The sequence below is a fragment of the Camelus ferus genome, chromosome 3 (assembly GCF_009834535.1).
Source record: "Camelus ferus isolate YT-003-E chromosome 3, BCGSAC_Cfer_1.0, whole genome shotgun sequence".
Lineage (NCBI taxonomy): Eukaryota > Metazoa > Chordata > Mammalia > Artiodactyla > Camelidae > Camelus > Camelus ferus.
Genome location: NC_045698.1, coordinates 73,097,191 through 73,121,308, shown reverse-complemented (window position 1 = coordinate 73,121,308; position 24,118 = coordinate 73,097,191). Strand labels below are relative to the sequence as shown.

Below are 24,118 nucleotides of genomic sequence, written 5' to 3'. Positions count from 1 at the left end.
TATTCAGTATAAGATGTGGGGTAAGAGAAAAAGAATCAAGGATGCAAATAGAGTATTTGCCTGAGCAACTGGAAGAATGACATTTCCACTCAATGAAATGGGGAAACGTGGGACTAGAGAGATTGGGGATGAGAAAAATCTGGAGTTACGTGTTGGACTTTTAAATTCTGTAATGGTTATTATACGGATGTATGAAGTTCAGCTTCATAAAGACCCAGATAGGTGTCTTATTTACTGAGGAATTTCCATTACCTTGAACCAGTATTTCTTGAATAAATGACTAAGTTTCACAGTAGAAGACAAGCTTGAGACATAAATCTTGCCATTGACAGCTTATGGGTTGTACTTACAGTTAAGAGTCTGAATGAGATTACTAAGAATGAGGTCATAACTAGAGAACAAATGAGATGCTTAGAAGTCAAGTGTCTGAGTACTGGGGCATGCTGAATTCTGGAAAATGAGGAGAATCTCTACCTGTCTTATTTCTATTTCCATCTCTACCTTGGTGCCTGCCATTACATCTATATCTATAGTCACATCCATGTCCTTATCCACAGCTCTATATCTATATGCATATTGACAACTATATCCATATTCAACCGAATCCATTTCCATTTCTATTAAGGCACAGATAGACACATGAACATATATATCACCTTGTATGTAAAGAGATTGTACTATACTCGATCTCCAGCTGTTTGTATTTTTAAATTAGTTATTTACATTCCTTGGAGACCTTTCCATGATACCATATCCTGCTCCACCTCACTCTCTTCTAGCTGCAGAGTCTTGTAGTGTTGCAAAATTCAGAACAGTTCCCCACTGACTGACACTCAGTTTGTTCCTGTTTAGATTATTTCCCATTGCTAACAGCGTTCCAGGTTTTTTTTTTTTCCAATAAATTTTTAATGAGGAAAAAATGATTATAACTAATATAAATGCACACTTATTACACTTCTGATTTTGTTTTTCTAGGAAAAAGGATAGCCAAAAAAACCCAATATACCTCTACATCAGTAGGTGTATTTCTGTAGGACATATCCCAACAGATGAATTTCTGGTTAAAAATATTTGCAGTTTTAAGTTTGACAGACATTATCAAAATGCTTTACAGCAAGGCAGCCCTCTCAGTTTGTGAAGTTTTGTAAAAAGGTATTCACAAGTTGAGTGATCACAGTCTCAACTGATTCATTTCTGTAAAGTCAAAACAGTACCTGACACAGGTTACAGAGTATAAAGTTCTGATTGGCGATGGGAGGAAGGGGAGTTCTTCCATAGTCACAAGGCCCTGGGACATTTGTGTAATTATGGCTTCTGGTTCCATAAATGACCAAATCAAGGCAGAAGTTTACTTTTGATGTGGTAACCACTTCATTCTAAAAATTGTTACTGTTATAAATATAAGCCAAACTTCGATATAAGTGTTAGACAGTTAGATAGAAATGAGCACCGGGCAAGGGGAGAGGAAGGGGGAAGGAGCAGCCCAGACAATAACAGTACACTTGCGCTCAGGATAAGGGGCTCCAAAAACTTTCACTTTCTCTAAATGAGGGCAAGCGAAGAAGCCGGCTAGAATCGAACACTGCTGCTGCATTGTAGAGAGAAGGACCAGGCTTAAGTTGTCCCAATGCTCATTACAATGTAATTAACATTGCAGTTTGAGCCCCCACCTGTAGGTTTCTCTGTGTGCATCATGCGTAAAAACATGCGTAAAAGAGATGGGCGTGCCTGAGCACAAGGAAGGTGTGCTGTCACTAGCCTGAGTAGTCAAAGAACCTGAGCCATCAATTAATCAATCAATCACGAAAACACCTCTAAGCCAGGATATAAACAAAGAAGTGGTACCATTTTTCCTCTCTTGGGTTGTCCTGCCCCCAATTCTTGGGGGTGTACTATGTTTTACTACCTTTTTACTTTACTAATAAAATCTTCTGTTTATATCATGCTTTCTGTCTCTCTTAGAAATTCATTTTTTTCAGGTGACTAAGAACCCAGGTATGTTTTTTCCCCTCCTCCCAGTAACATAAACATTTAGAATTTAATTGCATAATGTGCTTGTGATAACTGACTAGCTTTTTGGACAAAAATAAATTTATATATTCACACTTTATCACCTAAAGCAATTTCAAATGAATGGAAGTGTTAAATATTAAAAATAAAATCATCAAAGCACTGAACATCCACCAACATCACCACAACAGCAGTACCAGCAATTAAAAACAACCAATCTAAGAATGAATATTTAACTATAACCTTAAGAGAAAATAACTTCCAAAACCTCCAAAAGGTTGAAAAAATTGCTAAATTTTAGTAAAAGAGTATTTCTGCATAAAATAACTGAATCTCTCAGTACTTTAGAAAAGCATACAAGAAGACATAAAAAGTAAAAGTTAATATTGGTTGCAACAAATATCAAATCAAATATATTACTATGTCAAAATAATATTATTAAACTAAACAAACCAACATTAAGACTTAAGAAAACGGAACAAAGCATGAAAAACTATATTAAAGAGAAATTAGAACCATAAACACCTATTTGGAATAATAATGCTCAATTTCACGAGAAACCAAATAAACACATATTAAAATGATGTACTACATTTAATCAACTACAACACTTAAAAAGATACTGAGAAAACGAAGTGGCTCCAAGGATGACATGAAATGGACATTTTCATAAATTGTTAGTAGTAATTTTAGAGAGCAATATAGTGCTAAAGACCGCACTTACAGATACTATGTTCTGATTCACATATAAATTATTTTCTCCCTCCTGAGAAAATAATGTATATATGAAATAAATATTTAATCATTTAAATTATTAATAGTTGAGGTATTTATGAAAGCAAAAACTTATTCTACCTAAATATTCAATGATTAGGAAATAGATACCTTTGAGTATACCTATATAATCGATTATTACACAGAATTTATCATTGCTTAAGAGGAACAAGTAATAATAAGGACATGATTAGCATATAAGTGAAAAAAACACGAGATCCAATCTGATTAGACATTATGATTAGAGCTTTAGAGAGAAACACTCAATGATAGATTAAATGAAAGGAAATACATCAAAATATTTATAGTGGTTATATTTGGCTGGTGGGTCTTTATGTACTTCCTAAGTATACACTTTTATATATTTGAAATGCACTTTAGTTGGAATATACAACTTTATGGTGGAACTGTAATTTCATGAAATGAAAAATATTTTTGTTCTGTATTATAAAAATTCATTCTGACTCTTTCTTCTTGGCTTTAGGGAAATATATACATTTTAACCTCTGGATTCTGAGGCTTTTCCTGAAATTCCATATGATAGGAATTCAAATCTTTCTTGAGAGAAGAATTACATACCTGAAAGAAGCAGTCTCTGGGTCATTAATTCTGCCTCCTAAAGAATTTTCAGAGTTTCCCAGTCTTCAAAGCACTCCCCTCTGTCCTATATGAGAAAGATAAATTCTGTATTGTATCTGTAATGTGGTCAGTGCCAACTTTAGCAACAGGCAGTGATGCCCCCTCTCCAACATGAACCTGTTAGTGCATCCATTTTAAGTTTCTGAGAGTATAAATCTTGCTCAGTGCTTTGAATTTGCAGAGAATCTATCACCAGGGCAAGTAGACCAAGTACTGTGCCCCAGCAAAGGGAGTAGAGAAAGAAAATTGAGGCATTAAATAAGTTGCCCACTGTAGAGTAGTTGAAAAGAAAATTGATACTAAAAATTCCCACTAAGTGATTTCCATATCCTTTAAACTTTTCAAATTACCAGGATACACTGAAGTCTTTAAATTTGTTCTACCTTATGACCACTGAGTTAGCAGAATTAAAACTCGGGAATGTGAATGAACAGTGTGCCTGACAGCAAAGTTTCCCTTGAGGGCAACTCAAAGTAGGAGTAGATGTGCATTCCAAAGACAGGACTTTTCTGCACCCAACTTCAGGATCTAAGTCTTAGCATTTTAAAATGAACTGTCAGACCTGAATCACAAGTAATAATAGAGATTAATCAATAACCTAAGTGTAAATGTACATGTATATTTACATGTATGCCAGGAACAGATACACACATTTGTACACATATATATTATATATGTAAGGCACGTTTACACGCTCTTTTAGTAAGCTTAAAGTTTATATTTAGCTTGTGAAGTAGTGGAATATGGTGGGTTATCTCCTGACCCAGCATCAGGTCTCTCAATTGCTATCTAATTAATTAGGAAATAGTATTTGCTCACTTAGAAACTTCAAAGCTAGTCTTTTATTCTTCAAAGTAATTTGTTGTGTTAATTAATTTATTCTTATATTCAGGTGCATACTTGTTATTTTTATTCTGACTTCTGAAACATTTTCTACGTGTCTCACTATGAAGAGTAAAATATTTAATGCATTAACAAAGTAATACTTATCAAATGAGTGGTGTTTTTACACTGACTCTTCAACAAAATGCATTGGTTTGCTATCATCTGGAACATTGTGCAGTTTATAAATACATTTCCCGGGAGACCTCATCAGCTTATGCATTTTTTAAGAGACACCTAGCTCTACTGTAAGTCATAGGCAGTCTCCAGCATCGCAGCTCTTCCAGCTGGCCTAAGTTTTGCTACCTCTATTTGTACATCTTCACATGAGGAACACTCTAGGAACTAAAAACTGTTCTCTCCTTCATTATGCATGTGGCGTGCAATGCAATTTACCACCTAACAGATGTCATAGCTAAGTACCCAGGATCATGTCATGATTCATTCATCTTAAGACAATCTGCTTCAGAAATGCATGGCTTTTTATAAATTGAAAGAATTTGGCTTTTGAGTAATTCTATAAAATGCTATTTATAACTTTAATTTTTTCCCTTAAAACACAATTACAGGCTTCAGATTGTTTGTTTGCAGGATAGCCGCCTCTTTTTGGTTTGACTTTGAATGTCTCTGCCACTGAAAAATTATAAAAAAGTATCAAATTTTTTACCAGAATGGCTATAGCAGTAACACTGGATATTATCCTAAAATTGAGGTTTGGATGTCTAGGCAAATCTGGTGAAACATTATTTCTCTGCCCTCATAAAGCAGGCAAAAAATTCCTGCTGGGTGGTATTTTACATAATATTGTCATTAAACACGGTCTATCTTTAGTGGAAGAAGCAGACGGTAATAAGTCAAATAGGGATGAAGAATTATGTGAATCTGAGGAGATATACTTGCAAATGAGTAACTGAAATTATTATTAAAGGTAGAAATATAACATCAAGGTTTATAGACAAAAAGGTTGAAAAAAATGTTTAACTATTGAGAGTAATTACGGAAGGATTTTTTGTAAAAGAAATGTTTTGTAGTCTCCTATTTTTGGAGGTTTATTTTTCTATGCTGGAATAAAGAACCCATAGATTCTTCGCTGCAGCTGTTTCAATCTTGATTAATCTAAGTACTGTGACCATAAAAGGGAAAGTAGCTTAATTAAAAAATGTTAGAGCAGAATAGAATACATCTACAATAATCTCCCTTCTCTTTTTGACTAAATGCAAGAAAGAACGTCATCCTTTCTTTTAAAGGGAACAAATCAATACCCGTGCTTTTGCAATTACCCTCGAGGCACAATGTTACACAGACGGGTGCACAAACAAAGGAATCATAGGTTAAAAACCATATCCCTCAACATTAAAAAAAGAAGAGAACTTTTTAAGTCTTGCTACATTTATTTCTGTTCTTCTTCCCCCAGTCAAATACTACCACCACTGCAACTCCCAAACTTAATCTCAAAAAACATTTCTCCCAAACGTGTAAGTTTGTTCTTTGTTATTTAACTGTTTTTAATTTCCTCTCAAAGGGATCCAAATTGATTTCCTTATTACCTTGAGGTGAATATGTCTCATTGGGTTGATGTTTAGATTGTTTATAAAATAAATTTATCCTTTTAATATTTACACAGCTCTTGAGAAATATGAGGTAAAGACGCAGCAGGAAAGTTTCCCAGTTGGGAATTCTGTGTTTTCCTCTCCTGTGAATACAGAAATTGATTTCCTATGTGCATTTGTAGGAGCCTGATGAGAGATAGTTTTCTTATGATTGTGCTACCAATTGCTTTCAGTAAGTATCTGTAATGATAGGCTACAATGAGAGAGAATACATAGTTTAAACTGGAACGGGTGAACACTTAAAATTGATTGTATATTGGTAAAAGTTTCCTTTTTGATAAGTTTAAGAATACATCTAAAATTTTTCAAGAGTCACAACAGGAAAAGCAACAGTATTAGGCAGACATCTTTGTAGTATTAGTCATCAAGATCTATGATTCTAATATCATTGTCTTACCTCCCTCAGCCATTATCTCAATTTCTTTACCACATAACCAACCTAGTTCCATGGCAGTTGCTTTACATCATGGCTGAGACAGATGACAATACAGACATAAGTTATTTTTCAGTGGGAATTAATTTCCCACGAAAAATTGAATTATTTGTTATTTTCAATTCTGCCCTGTGTTTGATTTAATTTTAAAGGATTTTTTTTACTACTCCATGTGAAAATAATAAAACATTTTTAATAATGCCCAATAATACTGTATACAGAATAAAACCAAGCACCACCCACCGCTTAGCTCCCCAGAGTCCATATTAAAGGCTAAACAAAACATACCACACAAAATTAAGGGAAGGAATGGGACCAAACTAGACTGAACAATAGGAGAGTATTTTATTTCTTTGGCTTAAGTATAACATGGGAATATAAAGCTATCCGTATTCCTAATATAAAACTGAAAATAATACTTTGCTTTGCAGGTCCTTCAGGAATTGACAGAAGAGGCTATTTGGTTAAAACATTTTCTAATTCTCTTCGTTTTGGCTACATTCAGGGCTATAAACTGCGTATGTCTGAAAGAGCAATTCCTGTATTGTTTTTAGAAACATACTAAGGAAACCTCTTTTTTAAATTGTGGGACCAGTTTATAGATTCTGTTTCTTCTACACAGAAAATGTGCCTGCTATCCAGCTGGTTCCTTCAGAAGAGGTTGCTTCTTGGTATGGGCAAAAGTCCCTGAAAAGACTCAGTTGTCAGGTTGTCTTGAGGTGCCCCTGAATTGACTGAAAAACTAAGAAACTTGATTTCAGGAACCTAGAGAATAATGGAAGCTATCTTTTAAGGACATATCTTGTTTAAAACTGGCAACAAAGAATGGTTGCAATTGAGTTACTTGCTGAGGGAAGGGGATCTATAACCACCAAGTTATATCTAGCAAAAGACTTAGCAATAGAGAAACAATACATATAGGGTTTATTCAGTCCACCCTGTCATCAGATCAGGTCTTCTAGTCCCAAATTCACATTGCTACAGAGGACAGGCAAGTAATGCAAATGAGTGAAACAGGGCAGGTTAGGCATGAGTGTTTGGAAAACATTTGAGTTTCTAATGAAAAAAGAGAGATGTACATGTCATTGTCTCTGATGAAATGCATGTGGCCAGACACATACACACAACTATCTGACTCCACTGATTGGTCCCAATAAGCGGCAAGTACCAGCTATTCCACTTACTATTTGTTTGACTGAGCAAGTTCCTTCAACTCTCTACACTTCAGTTTCCTCATCTGGAAAATGGGAATTATAACAGCACCTATCTCATGGAATTACTGTGAGGAATAACTGACTTGGCACATTAAAAATGCTTCAAATAGTACCTTGTACATACCAAGGGCTTTGTACATTTTTATTGTTATACATGTTTGTTCTGTGCCTCTTCCTCAACTTTCCAGTTTTTATACACATGCACAGTGCAGAGACACACATATACTCACAGACACACTCACTGATAAAAATATTAAAAATGAATTGGGAGGATAAGACAGAAGCTCCAAAGACTAGATAATTCATATCCACTCTCTACTCTCCTTCACCCTTCTTCTCTGTGCCCCAGGAGGCTGACCTCTATGAATGATACAAATTGCTGGCTCCTGTACCCTCTGGCTTCCAGGCAGATTTGTCTAAGGGGAGGCACCCACTGCAGACTGGAAGGAGTAAGGAAAACAATGTCAGTGGGTTTATTTCTCTGCTTCCTCCCTGTTGGAATGCTGCTAGCTCGGTGGGTTCCTCTGTGAAAGGAGCCTTAACAACCTTCAAGGCTCATGGCTGTCTCACCTTCGGCTCCTCTCTCCTTTGCCCCTTTCAGCCTGGGAGGTGGCAGCTCCTACTCTTGCTAGCCCTGACATGTTTAACCACACCTTGCGGTGGGTGAATGCTCATGACTGTCAATCACTGTCCTCAACAAGCCTGTTGATTATGCCATCTCTTTCTTGCCTGGACCCTGACTGATATAGGCTCTTATTTAAAATGGCTTAGTATCTCCTCTCTTCTTTCTCTAAATTCCGTTAAATGATGGAAGACACAGTAAAATAATGAACCTACAGAAAACCTGGCTGTCCAATGGGGTAGTGGCTGCACAACATATGAGTAAATTGACACCGACAGTGAAAATCAACTGAATTGAGATCATGCCCCAACCCGACCATATAGGGGACCTTCAAAACAATGGATTTCCTTGCTCCCCAAACAAAAGCCTCGAACAATCAGTATTAGAGAGAGCAAAACTACATGAAGTGTAGCTAGTGAGATTGGCCTGAAGTTACTAATAGGGCAAAACATTTGAAGCTCTCTTATCCTTGGGAGGAGTTCCCCAAGAACAAGCTGTGAGAATATCTCCCTGAAGAGAGCGTTTTGACCCAAGAGACACTCAGAACACCTTTCACAGGCCAAAGAAACAGGATCATTTCCAAAGTTACAAGTGGAATAAAGAGACAACTGCCTGGAATGGCTCTAATGACATTAAACACCTACAGGTTAAATTGTAGAACAGACAGTCTTTGAAAATACCAAGTTAACATAAAAATTACGGCATTCTTGTTTCTACTTATCAGGAAACCTAAATTCACATAGTTATTACAGAGTGAAAAAATAAATTTTGAAAATACATTATTCAGATAAATAAAAAATAATCAGGCAATTTAGTTTATTTAAATCTATAAAACTAGATTTTTTCTGTTTGAGTATTTAAATGAACCTCCATGAATATGTTAAAACAAAATACTGGAAACAATGACTGTCTAGATTCACTGAAACTTCAAACATTGTCAGAAGTCAAGATTGGTTTTCTTAATATAAAAGTATAGTGCTCCAAGTGACGGTGATTAAGAAGGGTGTATGGGTGTGTGTATGCGTGCAAGCGTGCACACGCGTGCTCCTCCAGGCAAGTCCACACTGCTGAAAGCAATGAAACGGTCTCCACATGATATGTCCCTTCCCTTCATTACTAGCAACCAACTTTTTATTGTACTTTTCTTTGGAATGTACATAATATAAATGTTCAGTTTTGTTGCTGCTTACATTCTAAGCAGATGAAGTGAGGAAAAGTAGTATTTCCCTTTTATTTTCTTATGCAGTAAATGTAAGGGATAGTTAATGGTAGTAAAAATGAATCTCTTGCCTATAATAACAGCAGCAACTTATAACTAACAACACAACCAAAACATACCCTAGAACATTTTGTAATTTTAAAATAACTTATGTTTATTTTTGTGGCTTGACCATCAATTCATTGCAAATAGCTGAAAACTTCTGAACACCTAAACACATTTTAAACATGGTTTGAAGTGGCAGAATTTATTACTATGAAATCCTTTTAAAACCAACTTAACATCATAGTATCATAACTTCTTCCCTGACTAAAGCAAAACAAGTCAAAGCAAAACAAAAACAAAAACAAACAATGGCCATAAAAGGAAAAGAAAGAACCAAAAGTGGTCAGGAGAAGTTAATAAACTAGACATAATGCTTCAGTGTCTGAGTCATGTGATCCAGACCAATCACGTAAATGCTCTTCAAACAGTGCAGGCTACATAACACAGTCATGAGAAGTTTCTACAATAGTATGGGTCAGTGGACGTTTATTTCCTTGGATAACAGAAGTTTAGTTCTCATCTGAAACCCTACAAAAGACTCTCGGAATATTCCCTAGACTTTTCCTAGACATGAAGATGAGCATATTATTTATCTATCCTTGAATATAATTCTGCCAAATCTTAAAGGGGGTTCTGGTATCAGGCTTCCTGAATCTGTCTTTGGAATACCTAACTCATTAAGGACTTTTATAGATGGCTTCCTTGGCACAGGCTCTAAGTAAAGTTCATATTTATTAGGTCCAAAATATCCATTGACGCTTTTTTTTGTTTTCCCTTAATTGAAGCACTGAGGATTGAACCCAGGACCTCGTACATGCCAAGCACATGCTCTATCACTGAGCTATACCCCCAGGCCCTCCATCGATGCTTTTAAACCCAGAATAGAGAATTAGAATTTTAAGATCCTAGATCATGAAGTTAATTAACTTCCTGAAAAATAATTTCAAAACAATACTAATATTTGCTTTTATTTAACTTAATCTCCATTAATAAACATTATTTTTTGAAAAGAAAATAATTCTTACTGTAGTAAAATACACGTAACAAAATTTACCATTTTAACCACTTTTATGTGTACAGGTCATTGGCATTAAGTACATTCACACTGTTGTGTAATCATTACCACCATTCACCTCTGGAACTTTTTCCTTTTTCCAAAATGAAACTCTGTATCCATTAAACAACTCCCCTAATCCCTAATTTCCCAAGGTCTTGGTAACCACCATTCTACTTTCTGCTTCTATGAATCTGACTACTCTAGGTACCTCAAATAAGTGGAATCATACAATATTTGTCCTTTTATGTCTAGCTTATTTCACTTAAAATAATATCTTCAAGGTTCTCCCATGTTGTAGCATATGTCAGGATTTCATTTCTTTTTTAAGGGTGAATAATATTCAACTGCATGTATATACCACATTTTAAAAATCCATTCATCTATCAGTAGACGTCGGTTGTTTCTACCATTTGGCTATTATGAATAATGTTGCTATGAACATTGGTGCAAACATCTGTTTGAGTTCCTGCTTTCATTAATTTTACGTATATACCTAGAAGTGGAATTGCTGTATTATATGATAATTCTGTTTAATTTTCTGAAGAACTGCCACACTGTTTTCCACAGAGGCTGTACCATTTTACAGCTCTACCAGCAATGCACAAAGATTCCAATTTCTCAAAATCTTGCCAATGTTGGTTACTTACTCCGTTTTTGGTAACAGCCATCTTAACGGGTGTGACGTGGTATCTCATTGTGGTTTTGATTTGTATTTCCCTTATGACTGGATATGCTGAACATCCAAAAAGAAAATACTTTTAAAATTTGTTTTTTAATTCCTATCAACACTGAAACCAAAGAGTTGATTTTTTTTTTCTGAAGTCCTTTGGATCAATCTTACATTTTTTAAAGGAAAATTTAAAAATTACAGCATGTTAAAATTTTAATTAAATCCATTTTATAAATAAAAGAGCATCACAACTGCTATTTTGATTGAAATAGCAGAAAAATATTTTCTACATCCTGTAAATTGTTCATTTACTATCTTATTTTGAGATTATGAGAGTAGCATTAGGTAAAAAGAGAGAGTAGTATTAGGTAAAAAAGTATTCTAAAATATAAAGAAAATGTTTACACTGCAAGAAACAAACAAGCCATCAAACAAGCAAGCTATGGTATTAACTAAAGTAAGCTGAATTGAATGTCAAGAAATGCCTAAGAAAGACAGTGGAAATTTTCAAATTTAAATTTTAAAAAATCGTCTTTAAGAGACAAAAGCAATTTAAAGAGCCTGAGATGAATTAGTGCTCTCATTTTAGAGATCTTTATTAATCTTGTAGATAAATAATGGAAAACATTGTTGGAAGAAGCATGAAGAAGGATGGTTAAAGCCAAGAATACGATCTATTTGGAAAACAGATGGCTTATAAAAATCAAGTTTATGAACGAAGGTTTGCAGGAATTTTCCTGGTTGGATTTAAGATGGGTTTTCCCCCACTCTGAGTACTTCCATTTGATCAGAGAAAGCTTTATGGTGATATTTCTGAAGCTAGTGACTCTGATGCTGTCAGCAAACGAGTTTCAATGGTTTTCTCTAAAAAGTAGTTTCATATTTCCTTTTCCAAGTTACTCAAACAAAAGTAACATGTGTAGTTTGCTGGAGGCCATATAAAGAAAGAGAGAAATGTGTTTGCGCAGCAACAAAAGACTGTGGCTTTATTGGCAACACCATCAAAGCTAATCCATTTGCTTGCCAAGACAGTGTGAATCCATTGCAAGATGTGTTGAGTCTGTTGGAGAAATAATTTTCCTGGAGCACCCACTTGCGGACTATAGCTCCTTCTTCAAGTCCCAGAAATGGAAGATTTTCTGTGATAACACATAGCTGCTTTTCTCTTTTGGTTTTTATCTTTTCAGAAATTACATATGAAAGAAACAATTTTGATTCTCTCATTGGTCAGCAATTTTCTATCAAATCACTAAAAAGATTTACTCTGGGAGCCCTCTCTGTCTGATTAACAATCACTTTTGATCTTAATGAGCTAGAATCACTTAAGATAGGATTCCAGGAATTATTCTGAACTGTTTTAATCTGACTGGAAGTATTCTTATTTCGAAGAATTAATAGGGAATATTCCAAGTTAGAGAAATTTCACTTCTGTCTTAATGATAATACATACTGAATCTATGAATATGGGGCACTACAAATCCACAAAAATCTTATTTAGCTTTAATCCAAAGATTTTGCTCTATTTCTTAAGCTCTCATTTAAAGACAATGAGGCGTTTAAACTAAAACCCTTTTGCTTGCTTATGAAGATAAACTTTTGCACTGCAAATCACTGACATCTTGTTATCTGGTTGAGCCAGCGGGGATGACATAAACAAGCAAAAAAACCCAAAAACAAAAAACCTCGATTCATGGTCTTGATTTTGATGTTTAATATAGTCAGCTTTAGATACTGTAAATAATACTGTGCTATAATTTGTTCAATGCTATTCAGGATCTTCTAACTTTAAAAACATTATTCAACTTATCTTGAATGTAGAGATGAACATGTTTAAATGGATTCAGAAAACTAATGCACTCTTAGATTTAGGAATTAACAATGGGTTTCAGTTTGTATGATTTCTCTTTTTTAAATCTTTAAAAAAGTTTTATTTTATTTTATTTTATTTATTTTATTGAAGCATAGTCAGTTTACACTGTTGTATCAATTTCTGGTATACAGCATAATGTTTCAGTCATACATATATGTACGTTTGTTCATTTTCATATTCTTTTCCTTGTGTAATTTCTTTATTTAATATTTGATGTGAAATATTTTAAGAAATGCTAGAATAATTTTTATGATTCTGATGTGTTTATATTTACTTTTAGGTAATAACTTACTACATTTGCTAGCATACAACAGTATTGGCTTATATGCTGCACCTGATTTATAAAATCTGGACAGAATATGAAACTGTATCACTGGGAGGTGACATCTTAAAACAATTGTGGAAAACTTTCTTAAAAGCACAGAGAGAGAACCAGAACTCTTGGGCCAGAAAAGACATCAAGGGGTCATTTAGTCTCTTTCCCTTATGTAGGCCCCTGGCTTCCTGGGCTCAGAAGGGAAGGTGAGACATTTGATATATAGGAAAATGTTAGTCCTATTCATACTTATTTTATTTCATCCTTAAAAACACACACACACATTCGTATTACTTTAAAAATATACCTGTAATCAGCTATAAAAATTTACATATCTTACAAAAGTATATGTAAAAAATTTGAAAATCATTCCTTTAAGCAATATAGAAATCAAATAATCCTGGCAAAAGATTGAGGAGAGTGTACCAAAGATGTATTTTATATACTCTCTGCACCATATTTCAATTCTTAAATGAAGTAGGTACTTAATAAATAGAAGTGAATGGTTTTCCAAGGCTTAAATTATTCTTCTTGATTATCGATGGATAAATGAGTCGGACAATTGTAAAATACTTTCTTCATATTCTCAATTATTTATGTTTTTAAAAAATCATTCAGCTTCATGAGAATGTAGAGAAACTCATCTTTGAGAGGAAGCAAGTGAGGGAGTGTCTATGTGTCTAGGCAAAAAAATATTTACCAGATTAGAAAATATTTCATCTGAAATTTTTTGTTGCTATATCTAATAGCTGATTGAGATTTTCACATTCAAACATGGTTACAGAAGCAAAAGATATTTTTTAATTTATATAAAGACTGTGAAAGTTAAAGATATATCTATGATTCTAGATAATCTAATTACAGATAATATATCCAAATTTATTTTCTACTGAAGTTTGCTTTGATAATAAGCAAAATCTCTTTGTTCTTGTCATCAAAATTCAATTTAACAGATTACTATTGTTTTAAGCGCTCTGGTTCAGTAATTTACCTTGCTTTTTTCACCATTCAGGAATTATTTCCAAATCAGTTATTGACACTACATATTGGTTTTTACTTATACAGAAGACTGGTTAATTAATATCATAAAACTGAGACAGTAAAAACAATGGTAACATACTAATATGTCAGATACTTTGACTACTACATTTAATCCTTAAAAGAACTGTGTAAGGTGGGTTAATTATTAATCTTGTTTTATATTTAGGGAAACTGAAATTCAGACGGTTAAGTAACTTTCTCACATTGCTGGTAATGTGAAAATCAGATGTGAACCCCATTTTTCATGGCTCTAAGTTTATCAGAGAGAAACCCTTTCCTACAGCTATCATGTAGGCCCTGGCATCAGCCAACTGTTTTATGTATACATACAAGTAGTGATAAAATTGAGGATATGAGATCATCATTCCTGGAAAAACAGTTTCAATCATACATTCAAGGTGGCGATTTAGTGTATCTTCTATTTTAAAAAGCCAGGTTTCATGGTTCAAACCAGCCCATTGCTCTAAATTGAAGTAAAAAATCAAGTAACAATCTCTATTACTACTGCTGCTTCTTTTTCTTATTCTTTCTGTTGTTATTGTTGCTTGTGTTCTTCTTTTTCTATTATTATTATTATTATTATTATTATTATTATTATTATTATTATTATTATTATTATTATTATTATTATTATTATTTGATTGTGATAACATTTACAGTTTTCTTTCCTTTTGGAAAACGCTACTTTCCCTACTTCAGATATGACTTCATAGTGCTACAGATAAAATTTTTGAAAGCTAAAATACAAACTTTTCAAAAGAAAATATTTTTCAAAACTAGATTAAAAGAAATCCTTCTCTGAGAGCAAATGCAACTAACTAACTTAATTTCTTGGATACCTCCTAGTTCTGCAGTAAGCGTGCTGATACTTTCTTCTTCAAAAACAGATATGTGCATAGTCAATAATAATAACATGAAAATGCATAGCAATTGATGTGTACACCAGATGTCATGGGTATACTGAAAAATGAGTAATGAATTCTGGAGGAAATGAAAGGCGAAGGCTGATGAACCTGTCTTGAAAGAATTTTACTAAGCAGAAAAGACAAGAAGGAAATACACTTATTACCATTTTTTAAGTAATTTAGTTCAAATATTATATAATGGAATGATTATAGATAAGATTATTTACTATTTTAACCACTGAAGGGAACTCTGGGAATATAGCTATTTCAATATGTCTCATCTCTATTGCTCAAGTTCAGTCAGTCTATGTCTCCTGAACAAATACTGTAATCCCACTTAAAATAGACATACAAATAGTCCAAATTAAATACTGGTAAAGAATTCAACAATATGAAAAAATAATAATGCACTTACATGACACACAGTTTATTCCAGGAATACAAGGGTGATTAAATATCAGGAATCTAACAGACTAATCTATACACAAACAAATCAAAGAAGTAAAATAATCACAGAAGTAGAAGATGAAAATAATGTGTTTAAACTTGTCAGCCAGCTTTTGAAAACCACTTGGTTAAACAATAACAAATAAATCTATTTAAAGATAATAATTATCATGGGTGCTGGATCAAGCTGGCTCAGTAGGAGGACAGGAGCTCATCTCCAGCCCCGGAAAAACATTAAAAAAGACATACATGTGGAATAATTCTCATGGAAAACGAATTGGAAACTGGCAGAACTCCTATACAACCAAAGATGCAAGGAAGATCTCTGTGTAAATGGGTAGGATAGAAAAAAAAAAAAAAGGCATCAGGTTGGGACCTGTGCTCCTGGGAGAGATCTGTAAGGAAGAGAAGGTCCTCACGAGTGGACCTTCACCTTGGCGAGTGAGCAGGTCAAGCCATAATCTGGACATGCCAGTCCTGGGGCCCTGCATGGGTAGAGACAGGCCCCTTTGCTTGCTGGGAAATGCTCTGAGACAGGTAAAAGGGCTGAGAAGCCTAGATACTACTCACCATGAGTGTGCACCTGCTCACTTGCTGATGATTATGATGAAGAGACCCTTGCACTGTTGACTACCGCCTTACCACACTTCCCAATCTGTAAGGGCAAACATCCCAGTCCTACTAAACCCACACCACAGCCTGGTGTGGGATCTAGGCAGAGAATCAGTTTAGCCACAGAGACGCATTGAGGTAGCTGGTGTGTGAGCCGGGTGGAGTCATGGGAGGCCACTGTTAGCATATGTGCAGCATGCGTAGCTCCAGCAGAAGTCGTCAGTGTGTATGCGGGGTGGCACCACAGAATCTTGGACAGACAGACCCTGGGAGAGAACTTGATTGAGCTACACAGAGACGGCCTGGAGAGCCTAGGGTGTAGTCTGAGTAAGGCAGTGATGGCCAATGACAACACATTTGGGAATAAGCAGTGGTTCATCTACCAGCAAAGCACCCTGGCTCCACCCATTCTACATCACAGTCTAGTACTAGATCTGGAGCAGGCAGGACCCTGGAGAAGCCTACCATAGAGGCAGCCCAGATCTCAGGTGGCAATGCAGCCACCTCACTTCCTGTAGCCACAAAGCTGACTCCTAGCCAGTCTACTTCACACCACAGTCTTGCACTAGATCTAGGACAAATATAATAAAGAAAAGGACATGATCTTCGGCTGCTTCTGAGTGAAACCATGTATGCTTGCCCAGAAGGTGCATAGATCCTCTGTGACCATACAGGCCTTGCTTGCTTGAGCAATCACCCCTTTTGGGATGGGATATGCACTGAAAGGCAATGGAGCCTGACTGAACCAAATTCTCAGGGCTTCTACTCCAAAAACTGAGGAGCAGACCCCACCATTAACAGGGCAGTGGCAACCATGGACCAGAGAGGAAGCTTCACCTCACATTCAGCACAGACTCTAGATATTACAACACCAAACACAACCTCTAACAAACAGATAATGGCCAGCACACTGGCATCCATACTGAAACCAGTCCTTGTATTAAAAACACAGAGTCTACACAGGGACACTCCAACATAAATATATCTCTTCAAGCCCATAGTAGATAACTATTTCTCCTAAATTAACAGAGACAGTAAAAGTTAAGTAAAATGAAATGGCAAAGGAACTACTCCCAATTAAAATAACAAGAGAAATTTCCTGAAAGAACAAATGATGAAACAGACCTCAACAGTCTACTTCTAGACCCTGAGTTCAAAAAGGAGGTAGTAAAAATGCTAGCTGAATTAAGAAAGATTATTGAAAGAAATGCATATTGCTGTAATAAGGAACTAGAAACTACAAAGATGAAGCAATCAAAAATAGATAATTCAACTGCCAAAAAAAAATTAGAAACAACAAATAGCAGAATAAATGATACAAAAGAAAGAATAAGTGATCTGGAAGGCAGAATAATGGAAATCACTCAAGCAGAGGAGCAGACAATTGTAACTATAATTAATAGTAAAAGGATAAGCATGAAGATGTAAAATAGGAAATCAAAATCACAAAATGTGGGGAAAAGACTATAAAATTGAAGAGCTCTTGGATTGTGTTTGAATGTGAATGAACAAAGAAGAACTACAAAAACAACTGGAAAACAAGGATTAAAATAGTAACAATTAATACCTATAAATAATTAAATGTCAAAGAACCAAATGCTCCGATCAAAAGACACAGTGTCAGAGTGGAAGGGAAAAAAAAAGAAGCTACAATATACTGCCTACAAGTGACTCAAATCAGGGCAAGACACAGGCAGACTGAAAGTGAGGGGATGGAAAAAGATGAAATCAGGCAAATGAAAAAGACAAGAAAGTGGGGGGTAGCAATGCTTATATCAGATAAAAATAGATTTTAAAACAAAGGCTATGAAGAAAGACAAAGAAGGGCATTATATAATGATGAAGGGATCAATACAAGAAGAGGACATTACACTCGTTAATACATATGCTCTCAATATAGGAGCATCTAACTATATAAAACTAATGCTAACAGACATAAAGGGAGAAAATGACAATAACACAATAATAGTAGGAGATTTTAAAACCCCACTGACATTAATGGACAGATAACCTAGTAAGAAAATCAATAAGGCAACATTGGTCCTAAACGGCACAACTGGACTTAATTGATAGCTAAAGGAAATGGCATCCAAAAAAACCAGAATTCAAATTCTTTTGAAGCATACACGGAATGTTTTCTAGAATAGACCACATACTAGATCAGAAAACAAGTCCAACAAATTCAAGAGGATAGCAATTATCTCAAACAGTTTTTTGGACCACAATGGTATTAAACTAGAAATCAACCACAAAAAGAAAAATGGGAAAAGGGCAAACACATATAGGTTATAAACAACATGCTACCAAAAAAGCAGTAAGTCAATGATGAAGTCAAAGAAATTAGAAAATACCTTGAGACAAACAAAAATGAAAATACAAATGTATAAAATCTTTGAGATGCAGCAAAACCAGTTCTGAGAGAGTAGTTCATAGTGATATAAGACTTAAAGAAACAAGAAAATCTCAAATAAGCAACTTAATCTATCACCTAGAAGAATTAGAAAATGAAGAGTAAATAAAATCCAAAGTCAGTAGGAGGAAGGAAATAATAAAGATGAAAGAGGAAATAAAACAGAGACTAAAAAACAGAAATCAATAAAACCAAAGGATTTTTCCTAAAAAGATCAATAAAATTGACAAAACTCTAACTAGGCTCACCAAGAAGAAAAGAGAGAGGACCCAAGTAAATAAAGTAAGAAATGAAAGAAGAGAAATAACTGAAACCACAGACATACAAAATATTCCAAAGAGAATAGTAGAACGGTTGTATGCCAACGAATTGGATAAACTAGAAGAAATGGACAAGTCTCTAGACATATAGTTTGCCAAAACTGAGTCAAGAAAAAATAGGTAATTCAAACAGACTGATCACTAGAAGTGAAACAGAATCTGTAATAACAACTCCATGCAAACAAAAGTGCAGGACCGTATGGCTTCACTGGGGAAGCCTATCAAACATATGAAGAAGAACTTACACCTATCCTTCTCAAACTATTGCAAAAGGCTGAAAAGGAGGGAACAGTTCCAAATTCTTTCTGTGAAGCCACCATCACCCTGATAACAAAACAAAGACACTACAAAAAAAAAGAAAACTACAGACCAGTATTTTAGATGAATGTAGATGTAAATATCCTCAATCAAATCCAACAATACATAAAAGGGATCATACACTATGATCAAGTTGGATTCATCTGAGAGTCACAAGGATGGTTCAACATATGCAAATCAATCAATGTGATATACCACATTGGAAAGACAAAATCGCATGATCGTCTCAATAGATGCAGGAAAAATATCTGACAAAATTCAACATCCACTCATGATAAAAACTCTTATCTAAGTGGGTATAGAGGGTACGTCGTACCTCAATGTAATAAAAGCCATTTACAACAAACCCACAGCCAACATACTACTCAAGGATGAAAAGCTGAAAGCCTTCTCACTAAATTCAGGAACAAGACAAGGATGCCCACTCTCACCGCAATTCAACATAGTGTTTTAAGTCCTAGCCACAGGAATCAGACCAGAAAAAAGAAACAAAAAATATCCAACTTGGAAGGGAAGATGTAAAATTGTCACTATTTGCAGATGCCATGATACTCTATATAGAGAACCCTAAAGTCTCCACATGAAAACTATTAGAATAAATGAATTCAGTAAGGTAGAACAATATAAGATTAATACCAGAAATCTGTTGCACTGCTTTAAGCTAATAATGTAACATCAGAAAGAGAAAGTAAAACAACAATCCTGTTTAAAATTGCATTAAAAAATACCTAGAAAGAAATCAAGGAGTTGAAAGATTTATATGCTGAAACTATAAAACATTGATAAAGGAAACTGAATATGATTCAAAGAAATGGAAAGAATCCCATGCTCTTTGATCAGAAGACTTAATATTCTTAAAATGGCCCTATTATCCAATGCAATCTACAGATTTAATGCAATCCCTATCAAAAAACCCATGGCATTTTTTTTCCTTACAGAACTAGAACAAATAATTCTAAAATGTATGTAGAACCACAAAAGGCCTAGAACTGCTGAAGCAATCCTGAGGGAAAAGAACAAACCTGGAGATATAACCCTTCCTGTCTTCAGACTATACTACAAAGCTACAGTAATCCAAACAGTATGGTATTGGCACAAAAACAGATAGATAAATCAATGGAACAAAATACAAAGCCCCAAAACAAACCTACTAACCTATGGTCAATTAATCTATGACAAAGGAGGCAAGAATACACAATGGAGAAAAGACAGTCTCTTCAACAAGTGGTACCAGGAAAGCTGGAAAGCTATGTGTAAATCAAAGAAATTAGAACACTCCCTCACACCACATACAAAAAATAACTCAAAGTAGTTTAAAGACCTAAATATAAGACATGACACCACAAAAATCCCAGAAGAGAACATAAGCAAAACTTCTCTGACATAAATCATAGCAGTATTTTCTTAGATCAGTTTCCAAAAGCAAAAGAAATAAAAGCAAAAATAAACAAATGAGACCTAATCAATCTTAAAAGCTTTCACAGAGCAAAGGTAACCATCAACAAAACGAAAAGACAACCTATGGAATGGGAGAAAATATTTGCAAATGGTGTGACCACCAAGAGGTTAATATTCAAAATATACAAACAACTCATATAACTCAATATTGAAAAAACAAATAAACCTATCAAAAAAAAATGGGCAGAAGGCCTATATAGGCATTTTTCCAAAGAAGACATGCAGATGGCCAATAGACACATGAAAAGATGCTCAATTTCACTAATTACTAGAGAAATGCAAATCAAAACCACAATGAGGTATCATCTCACACTGATCAAAAAGTCTACAAATAGCAAATGATGGAGAGGGTGTAGAGAAAAGGGAACCCCCATATACTGTTGGTGGGAATGTAAATTTGTGCAGCCACTGTGGAAAACAGTATGTATGTTCCTTAAAAAACTAAAAATAGAGTTACCATGTGATCCAACAATCCCACTCCTTGTTATATATTCAGAAAAAAATGCAACTCTAATTCAAAAAGATATTTGCACCCCAATGTTCGCAGTAGCAGTATTTACTGCAGCAAGACATGGAAACAACCCAAGGACTCATCAAGACACAAATGGATAAATAAAACATGATATATATACACAATGGTATAGTAGTCACACACAAACAAAAGAATGAAATAATGTCATTTGCAGCAATATGGATGGGCCTATAGCATATTATACTTAGTAAAGTAGGTCAGATAGAGAAAGGCAAATACTGTATGATATCACTTACATGTGGAATCTAAAAATAGTATCAATGAATCTATATACAAAACAGAAACAGACTCACAGACACAGAAAGCAAACTTATGGCTACCAAAGGGGAGTGGGAGGGAGGGAGGGAGGGAAGGAAAAATTAGGACTGTGGAATTAACAGTTATGAACTACAATATGTAAAACAAATAAGCAAGAAGGGTTTACTTTACAGCACAAGGAGTTATATCCACTATCTTGTTATATCCACTTAAAATGGAATATAATCTGAAAAAAACTAAATCACTCTGTTTTACATCTGAAACTAAAACAATACTGTAAATCAACTATAATTCAATTTAAAAAGCTAGTAAAGATATTTATTAAAAATAAAAATCAGTATTTTTCTAAGTGGCAAAAATTACTACAAATAATATGAAGAATATGACAAACATATCTGCCATTATTATTATTACTATTCATCAGTCTGGAAGCAGTAGATAAAACATTAACACAATAAAATCAAATGATTGTTATAAGTGTTGAAAAAATAGAAATAAATCTTATTCAAAGAATTCTTGCTTTAAAAAAATCCACTAGAATTAATAAGAATATGTGATACACTGTTTGGGTAAAAGACAAAACAAAATTATTATCTTTTTCTATATTAACATAAATTCCTAGGTATAGGTATAACAAAATGTCCACAAATGATAAATGCTGCAGAGGGTGTGGAGAAAAGGGAACCCTCCTACACTGCTGGTGGGAATGTAGTTTGGTACAGCCATTATGGAAACACTGCGGAGATGCCTCAAAAAACTAAACATAGACTTACTATATGATCCAGCAATCCCACTCATGGGCATATATCTATAGGGAACCTTAACTGAAAAAAGATACATGCACCCCAATGTTCGTAGAAGCACTATTTACAATTGCTAACACATGGAAACAACTTAGATGTCCATCGACAGATGACTGGATAAAGAAATTGTGGTATATTTATACAATGCAATGCTACTCAGCCATAAAAAATAAAATAATGCCATTTGCAGCAACATGAATGGACCTGGAGATTGTCATTCTAAGTGAAGTAAGCTGGGAAGAGAAAGAAAAATACCGTATCACTTACATGTGTAATCTAAAAAAATGACACAAATGAACTTATTAACAAAACAGAAATAGGCTCACAGACATGGAAAACAAACTTATGGTTACTGGGGGAGGAGGAGGTGGGAAGGGATAAATTGAAGTTTGAGATTTGCAGATACTAACTACTATATACAAAAAAGATAAACAACAAGTTTATATTGTACAGCACAGGGAACTATATTCAATATCTTATAGTAATCTATAATGAAAAGTAATATGAAAATTAATATATGTATGTATATGTATGACTGAACTATTATGCTGTATACCAGAAATCGACACAACATTGTAAACTGACTATACTTCAATTAAAAAAAATAATATTATGAAAAAATAGTAAAATTCTCTGGAATTAATAAAAAAATCTTATATAAAGAAAAAATATTACTGAAGGACATATGTAGGACATGAAACATATGTCTTTTATAAAGGGAATGTTGCTCAACTGGATAAAAAGACTTGCTATTATAAAAAATAAATTAGACAAATTACTAATTAGAATCTCAACAGATTTTTTCTCAATGGGATAAATAAAAGTTTACATGAAAGAAATACTTTAAGGTAATCAAGAAAATTATGAAAGAAAATAACAGAGACTTGTCCTATAAAATACTGTGATGACATAAAACACCTCAATTCCAATTGATACGATATTGGTATAGATATAGATAAGCACGTCATAGAACAGAAGAGCAAATCTAGGAAAAGATCCAATGTATATGAAAACTTAATACAGAACATAAAATGATATTTTAATTCAGAGTGAAAAGAGTGGATCGTGCTCAAGCCATCTATCTGGAAAGCAATAAAATAAATTAGGATCCCCACTTTGTAGCATATAAAAATCTGAATTCTAGCTGGGGTAAAAACTGAAATGAGAGTAAAACAACAAAAACCTTACCAAAAAAACCTACATAAATTATTTGAGTCTGAAAAATATGGGAACACAGAAGGAAAAGCTTTTAACTCATATTAAGAAAATAAGAAATTATGAAATTAAAGATGAATATTGTAAATTATACAAGGTTATATACAGATACAATATACAAGCAATAGATAAATAACATATTTGGGGAAATGTCTGAATGCAGAAGTAATATTAAGTATAAATATAAGTTATAAATGCAGTAATATTAAGTTACCATATGATCCAGCAATCCCTCTCCTGGGTAAATATCCAGGAAAAAACACAAACTCTAATTCAAAAAGATACATGCACCCCAATGTCCATCCATGTCAGCACTATTACTATTTATTGCCAAGGAATGGCAACAACTCAAGTGACCATCAAAAGATGACTGACTTAATACAACGTGATGTGTATACAGATAGAGAGATAAACAGATGATGGACTATTACTCAGCCA

The 24,118-nt window shown here is 34.2% G+C and overlaps 1 long non-coding RNA gene across 1 annotated transcript in view; it reads right to left on the bottom strand.

The window, feature by feature from the left end:
- Positions 1-24,118, bottom strand: part of LOC116662644 — a 167,929-nt gene that overhangs the window by 110,458 nt on the left and 33,353 nt on the right. The window contains exon 3 of the long non-coding RNA XR_004318623.1: positions 3,364-3,448. This is a non-coding gene — a long non-coding RNA (uncharacterized LOC116662644). The remainder of the gene's footprint in view (positions 1-3,363; positions 3,449-24,118) is intronic.